Consider the following 7057-nt stretch of genomic DNA (forward strand, 5'->3'; position numbering starts at 1 on the left):
GGCAGAAGTGGCTGGTGAGGATAAACCCATTATGACATGCAACCTAACCCACGGATTAGATCATCTCCATGTGGAAGGGCTGATTTACACTGGGGCAGATGTGACTATCATACCTGAAAGTGTTTGGCCTTCACACTGGGAATTGCAACCCGTGGCAGGCAAAATAGAGGGTGTTGAAGGGGTAAAATTGGCAAAAATCTCTAAGGGCATTGTTCAGATCGAGGGCCCTTCACGCCTCAGCTAGCTCTGGCCGATGTCAGTGGCAAGAGTGGGGAACCAGGAGAGCACTGCGTGGCTCGACCTGGAACCTGCACAGCTCCTCTGTGCTCTGGCGTTACGGCTCACAGGGCGACATGGGTTGTGGCGAAGAGAGAAAGAGTGCTCAGGCTCCTCCAATTTCCCAGGAACAGGTTTATTCTGACAGGAGAAGGGAAAAGAGACGAGGTACAGGGCTGGGATCGCAGGGAAGAGGTCTGAACCGAGAACCCTGGGCACCTCCGTGCGCCAGGTTTTAAAGACTGTGGGTGGGCCATACAGTGACCAATGGGACAGCGGCAAGGGAGGAGTTGTGGGTGGGGATTACAATATGCAGGACCAATGGCAGGGACCCGGGGGAGGGAGGGCAGCTGAACAATCAATAGGGCATCGAGGAAAGGATGATAAGCATGGAAAGAGCTGGAACAAAGGGTGGGGTTTACATAGATCGACAGGACTCGGGGGCAGGATAGAGGTGATAGATGGGGAACAATCTGGAAAAGAGGGAAGGGTTCACAATGATGGGCAACTGGGGACCAACCATTCTGGCTAACAGGGGAGCAACTGGGGTAAACCAACTCTGAACTTAATAAAACTAATGAACTGGCGGCAACAGTTGAAGGGGTAAAATTGGCAAAAATCGCTAAGGGCATTGTTCAGATCGAGGGCCCAGATGGAAGATTGGCTAGTGTCCAGCGCAGGCCCGTGCTCCCCCTTTAGTTTTTTTGATCCTGATTTAGCTGCCCCCTGTCCTCTTGTTTGCTTATTGGGGCATGTTGTGAAGGCTTTCCTTTTGGGCAAGCTCTGGCCATGTGACCCTCTTGCCCACATATATAGCAATGGAACTGGCGATGATAAGGGTGTTGCTGTTCTGTCTGGCAGTCCCCTTCTCCCTCCTTGCTCCAGGATGGTGGCTCTCTTTGCACAGGCTTCCACCATCAGGTTGAGAGTTGGCAGTGGCTCTAATGGCAGGCCCAGGATGATCTTCTTACAGACTTCATTCGCGTTCTCCTGGGCCACTTCTGTCATTATCTGGACTTGTACTTGCCGACTCTCAACCTGCCTTTTCGCTTCTACCCAGAGCCTCTCGATGAAAGCTATGAATGACTCAGGAGACTGCTTAATATTAATGTAACTTTGTTTGGGGTCTTTCTTCGGCATTAGGATAAACGCTTTCTCAGCAGCTCTTTTGATTTCATCAAAACAGGCTGAAGTATTCCCCCAGCCTGTTTGTGAGCTTAAGCCAAATCTCCTTCACTGCTCAAATGATCAACTGTTTTTTTATTATTATCTGCGTCAATGGTGCACTCAGGGTTCTGCAGAAGTTCAGGAAGGAGTTCCCTCAACAACCTCTTCCATGTCCTTTGCCACAGAAAGTATTCTGTGGGACCTAAAAGACATGAAAACAAATCTTGGAGACCATAGGGAACTAGCACGTTCGACGAAAAGTTGCCTTCAAGAGACCTTTAAAGAATTCACTTTTTCTGAGGAACTCTGAGTCCTGCAGAGTTCCATTTTGTTTTGGAAGGACAGAGGTTCCCATGCTGAGTGTTCCCCTCTCCTATAGTAAGTAACAGGAGCAGCGATAAGAAAGGCCTCCTGTTCCGGGTTCTGGTCCTCAAGCTTATCTCATCAGTTTCGATACCATGGGAACCGGAAGGAGAAGCGTGGGAACCAGAAGTCAGATGAGGGTGGGAGCCATCTGAGAGGGGGGTGGAGATGGGGGCAGGACCATGGCCAGAGAGGGAGTGGTCTTGGGGTGGTGATGTCATGGGAACAGGGGCTGGAGCTGGTGTAGAGGAAGGGGAGGTACCTGAGGGGCAGAGTCAGGGAAGAGGGAGGAGCCAGAAGAAGTAGGGAGAGAGAGACGGTGGGAAGAAGAAGCACAAGGAAGGGGGTCTGCCATGTGGCCACCACCATCTTGTGCCTTGGGGGCCATTTTGTGGGATAGGGAAAATTATAGGAGAAGCTGGGGGAGCTGTAGTAAGAGTTTGAGGGACAACTTGGGAACTTGGGGCATTTATTTGAACTGGGGTTTGAACTGGGGGGGTTGGTAACTGGGAAAGAGGTATTTAGGGAAGGATCCCTGACAGCACAGCCGTTGCTGTCTGGGCAAGGGTACCATGGAGGCTGTGGGGAGCCAGGGAGTCGGTGGCTCACCTGCACTTCTTGGTGGTTTACTCCACACAGACCTCCCAGTGTAGGGGATTTGAGACTAAGGGAAGGGGAAACTGGGGAGGTAGGTTTGGACCATCTCTCCACTTTCCGTGTTTCTACAAGGACCAACTGAATTACTACAAATAAAGTAAAGAATTTACTCACTGAGGTGTCTCCATTATTGGCCAAAGCTGTTAATTTCCTGCCGACGGCATCCCAAAAGGGGATGGTCGCTATGTCCTCGGGAGACACCTTTGGGAAGTGGAGGGAGAGCCAACTTACCAACCTTTTTAATTACCTTTTCTCATCCTCCAGAGTACCCACAACTTGGAGATAAATTCCCCTCTGCTGCGCTGATAACTTTGCACCCATCCTAACACTGGGTCACTTTAAAAACTTAAATCAGCACAGCAAAATTCACCCTCTCCTGCAGCTGAAGAGAAACTTAAAAACTTAAGGGTTCACAGACCAGCCCAAGGACAGGGGTGCTCTCCACAGCCAACCCCTCCCTTTTCTACTACTAAGTAACCCTCAGCCCAGTCTGGGGGACACTTACCCTTCTCAGGTCCAGTGAACAGGTGCTGCAGGAGAGGACCCCCACACGGGAGAGATCCTCACGGTGCAGGAGGACTGTCTCTCCCCCTCCGGGAGCACAACTGGACAGAAACATGTCTGCTGCAACCAGAGGCAGTTGACGGCCAGGACTTCTAGTCTTCTTCTAAGCCTCAATCCGTCCGTGGGGTCTTCGTGCCACGGTGCCCCACGTTGGGCACCAGCTGACACAGTGCCGGAGCTAGCTAGCTAGCTCTCCCTCTGCCCCACGTCAGGAGTGGGACACACCTCAGGAGCAGGATGACCTGAGGTGCAGCTTAGAGGAAAGCTCTAAGGCACTTTTGGCTGGTCAGGCACAGTGTGGAGGCAAGAATGAAGGGAGATCGTTTGTATGGGTTTTGAAGATGGGCTTAATCTCCAAAGTAGCCAGGGACAAAAGATAAAAGTTGTATGCTATGCAACATCTTATATACGGGGGAGGAGTAAGCGGAGGATACAAATCATGAACCAATGGGGAAGCCTTAGGGGAGGAGTTTAAGGTGGAGCCTACAATACATAAACCAATGGGAAGGCTTGGGGGGCAGGAACAGTTAACAAAATCCAATGGAACCTCAAATACAATATGATTGACAGGGAGGATTCTAGAACAAAGAGTTGGTGCTAAGCAAGACTGACAGGGTGGGATCTGGATAAAGAGGTAGAGTAACAATGACTGACAGGGAAGGCACTGGAAAAAGGGGTTGGGGTACAATTATTGATGGCAGTAGGGAGGAGGGTACAACTTGGAAGAAACCAACATCAAAAGGGGAAAACAGGACAAACCATTTGTGCAACAAATGTCAAACTTATTAAAAACACACCACCACAACTTTACACATATATCAATGTACTCTGTAAATCTATAAATGTAACTACTTGTATTTAAATATAATTCTATCACATCCATAACTGTATATAAACATTTATCTATACAAATCTATAAAGATATAGATGTATAAATGCAACTCTCTAACTATAAATGTAAAGATATGTATATATAAATGTAGCTATAGACAACTATAAATCTATGTATAAACAGAGGGATTCCACCTGCCTGATGGTCACAGGCTCTCCCTTGGTCTGTTCTTCCCATGCAGGGCAGCCCTCCTGGTGAGGTAGATCACATGGATATCTGGGAAGGAAAGGCAACTCTGAGTCAGTATTGGCCTCCGTGCATCTTTCCCTGACCCGTGCCAGAGATTCTTGGCTAGCTCAGATAGTTTTTCTTTTCCTCTCCAGCTCAGTGCCAGGAGGATCCGGGCCAGAACTTCTGTCTGGGTCTTGACCAGGATCCAAGCCCACCAGCTCACTTTGAACATGAGTCTATGGATCAGACAAAGAAGCAGGGGTGACGTTCCTCTGGTTTGAAATTCACAGATCTATTCTTTTCCAGAAGGAAAGACAAAGGACTGGGGCCTGACCATCACCTTTTAAAGGGTTAACACCTCGGGGGGTTGGGAATTGTAAAAACCAGTTAGAAGTTACAGCTGGTAGACGCACAAACTTTCTACAAATAACAGTCAGGTAAAGATAAGCGGTTATGGACATGGGAATTCTCTAATTAATTTCCAGGGATTAGGGGTTTTTTCACAGGCAGGGTGGAGCCGCGGAGAGGGGAGAGCGGGAGATCGGGCCGCCCGACCTATTTTGGATGGGACACAGGGAAACGGAAACACACGGGCAGAAGCGGCAGAGACCCTGTGCCAGGGCTGGGACAACAAGGAAGCAAATCTCCCGCGCCTGCCGGAGGCCGTGCTGAGAAAACAGAAGAGCAAATTCTCTGCGGCGGCTCCCCACACCAGGGCCGGAGCAAGCTTAAGCTGGAGCCCAGGGTCATGTGGGCTGAGGCCCATGTGAGCAAACTCGCGGTGGGGTAAAGCAGTGGAAGGTGCAGCCCGGCGCAGCTGGCACAGGACCAGGGGCAGAAGGGAAGCGGCAGCACAGGGAGAACGCGATGATGGGATAGAAGCACGGCTCTGCAGGCAGCGGGGAGCGGCTGGCACAGCCACCCGCAGGCAGTGAGGAAGAGGGAGGAGGAGGGAAAGAGAGAACACCACAGTCACAGCCGAAGGGAAAATGCCTTCAACCTAGCTGGCAAACTAATAAGTCCACCACAACATTTCCATTTGGAAGTAACTGTCCTTCTAGCAAAGCCTATAAAAGATGGCCTGAAAGGCAGACTCTCGCTTGAGAATTTGAAGCCTGCTCTTTAAAGAACAGGGATCCTTCCGAGTTTTCAAAGCTGTGTTTCAAAACATTGCAGTATTTCAATAAAGGCTCAGCACATTTGCAGTGCAAATGGTACCCACAAGAGCTTGAAACACAGACAGTCCCAGTTCCCACAAAGAAGCCCAGGCTTGTTCTTTCTCTTTGCTGACACAGAAATGTCAGTCCTCACTGCAATGGCTAAAGCTGAAGGGTGCTGTGAGCTATGAACCAAACTGGGACACGTGGGTTGGTGACACAACTCCCACAAGCTCAGGTTTATTCCCAGCTCTCTTGCCATAGCAGAGTGTGGTGGGTTTTAGTGCTGGCTAAAATCACCAGTGCACTTACTCATTTCTTGCTATGAGATATGGATTAGGAGAAGGGAAAAATAGGCTTAAATGGTATAAACTTTATCAACATGACTACAAGAATAGGAAGCATCAGAATAAAGCCTCCAGAATACCTTTCCTCTCCCTGCCCAACTTTTTCCTTTCCCAACTGACCACACAGAGACAAAACCTGGGATGTTAAAACAGTGCCAACTATACAACAGTGTCTCATCAGTTCTTAGAGGGAGAGGAGTTTTCTCTTGCCGTGCCATGGAGACTTCTCCACAAGAAAAAGTTTTCTCATGGCTTTTCATTTCCAGGAATAGCAGCCACCCTGGCCAAAGTTCTGCATGGTGACATTCCTCCCATTTTCACAGCCCTCCTAAAGGTGTGTCCATGGGCCATGAACTCATGGGGTATTATTTAAAGGATAGGTTGTTCAAAGGCAAAGGTTCTCTTCATCTGTCGGTGGAAACAGGTTTTCTTCTTCTCTCCCTGGGGGCAAAGGGTCTTCATCAACTCTCATCTCTCTCTCTCTGTTCAGGCATCTCATGGGATTACAGCTACTCTAACATCTGGTTGGTATCATCAATGGATGCCTATGCTAAGATCTACAGTTTGAATACTTCATCCCCCCATACTTTTCTTATGAATTAAAGTTAATTATATAAAGTTAATGAATTAAAGTTGAATATAAAGATATTTTAGTATATTTGTCCACCTCCATGGTACTACCAAAAGAATTTTCAGCCCCCTTAGAGCATCTCCTCATCCTCCTTCCATCTGAGGATTGACTCCCTCTTTAGTGACCTTGGTGTCTTCATGTTGTGTTTCTACATGTTGTTACTCTTTTCTCTCCCTTGAGAGAGGATTGAGGTCTGCAGATCTCATCTGTGTAGTGAAAGGATTAAATCTTGCACAGGCTTGTGGATGGTCATGTGCTCTCTGCCAGGGGAGCTTTTTATGCTGGATGATTTCTCAGTGGCTGCACTGGGGGAGGGCAGCTAGGATCTCAGCAGCCAGGCTATCCCTCAGAGGCAGCATGCCACACTCCCTCCCCCTTCCCAGCAGTTTCTGCTGAAACTCAGCAGCAGCAGAATTTCAGCCAAGCTGGTGGCCGGCCTGGCCCAGTGGTGACATTGGAAAGGGCTCGGCAGGCTCCCTTGGAAGGGCTCAGTGGGCTCCCCTAGGAAGGGGCTTTGGCCGCTCTGCTGGAACAGCATATGGAGTGCTTCCTGGGATGGGCCAATGCCGCAACAGAGCCTGGCCCAGGCTGGGGCAGGAGGGCCTGCAGCCTCCGTCTTCCACCCAGGAGCTGCTGGGGTCTGGCCTGTATAGTGGTTTAAAACCAATAACTAAGAAAATTACTTATTTCTTGCTGTGAGATATGGATTAGAAAAAGAGCAAAACAGGCATAAAACTTAAAAGGAATAAACAAAGTTTATTGACAAACTACAATAATACAAACACCAGAATAAACTTCCAGAAAAACCTTTTCATCCCCTATCTACCCACTA

The sequence above is a fragment of the Parus major genome, chromosome Z (genome assembly GCF_001522545.3).
Source record: "Parus major isolate Abel chromosome Z, Parus_major1.1, whole genome shotgun sequence".
In the NCBI taxonomy this organism is placed as follows: domain Eukaryota; kingdom Metazoa; phylum Chordata; class Aves; order Passeriformes; family Paridae; genus Parus; species Parus major.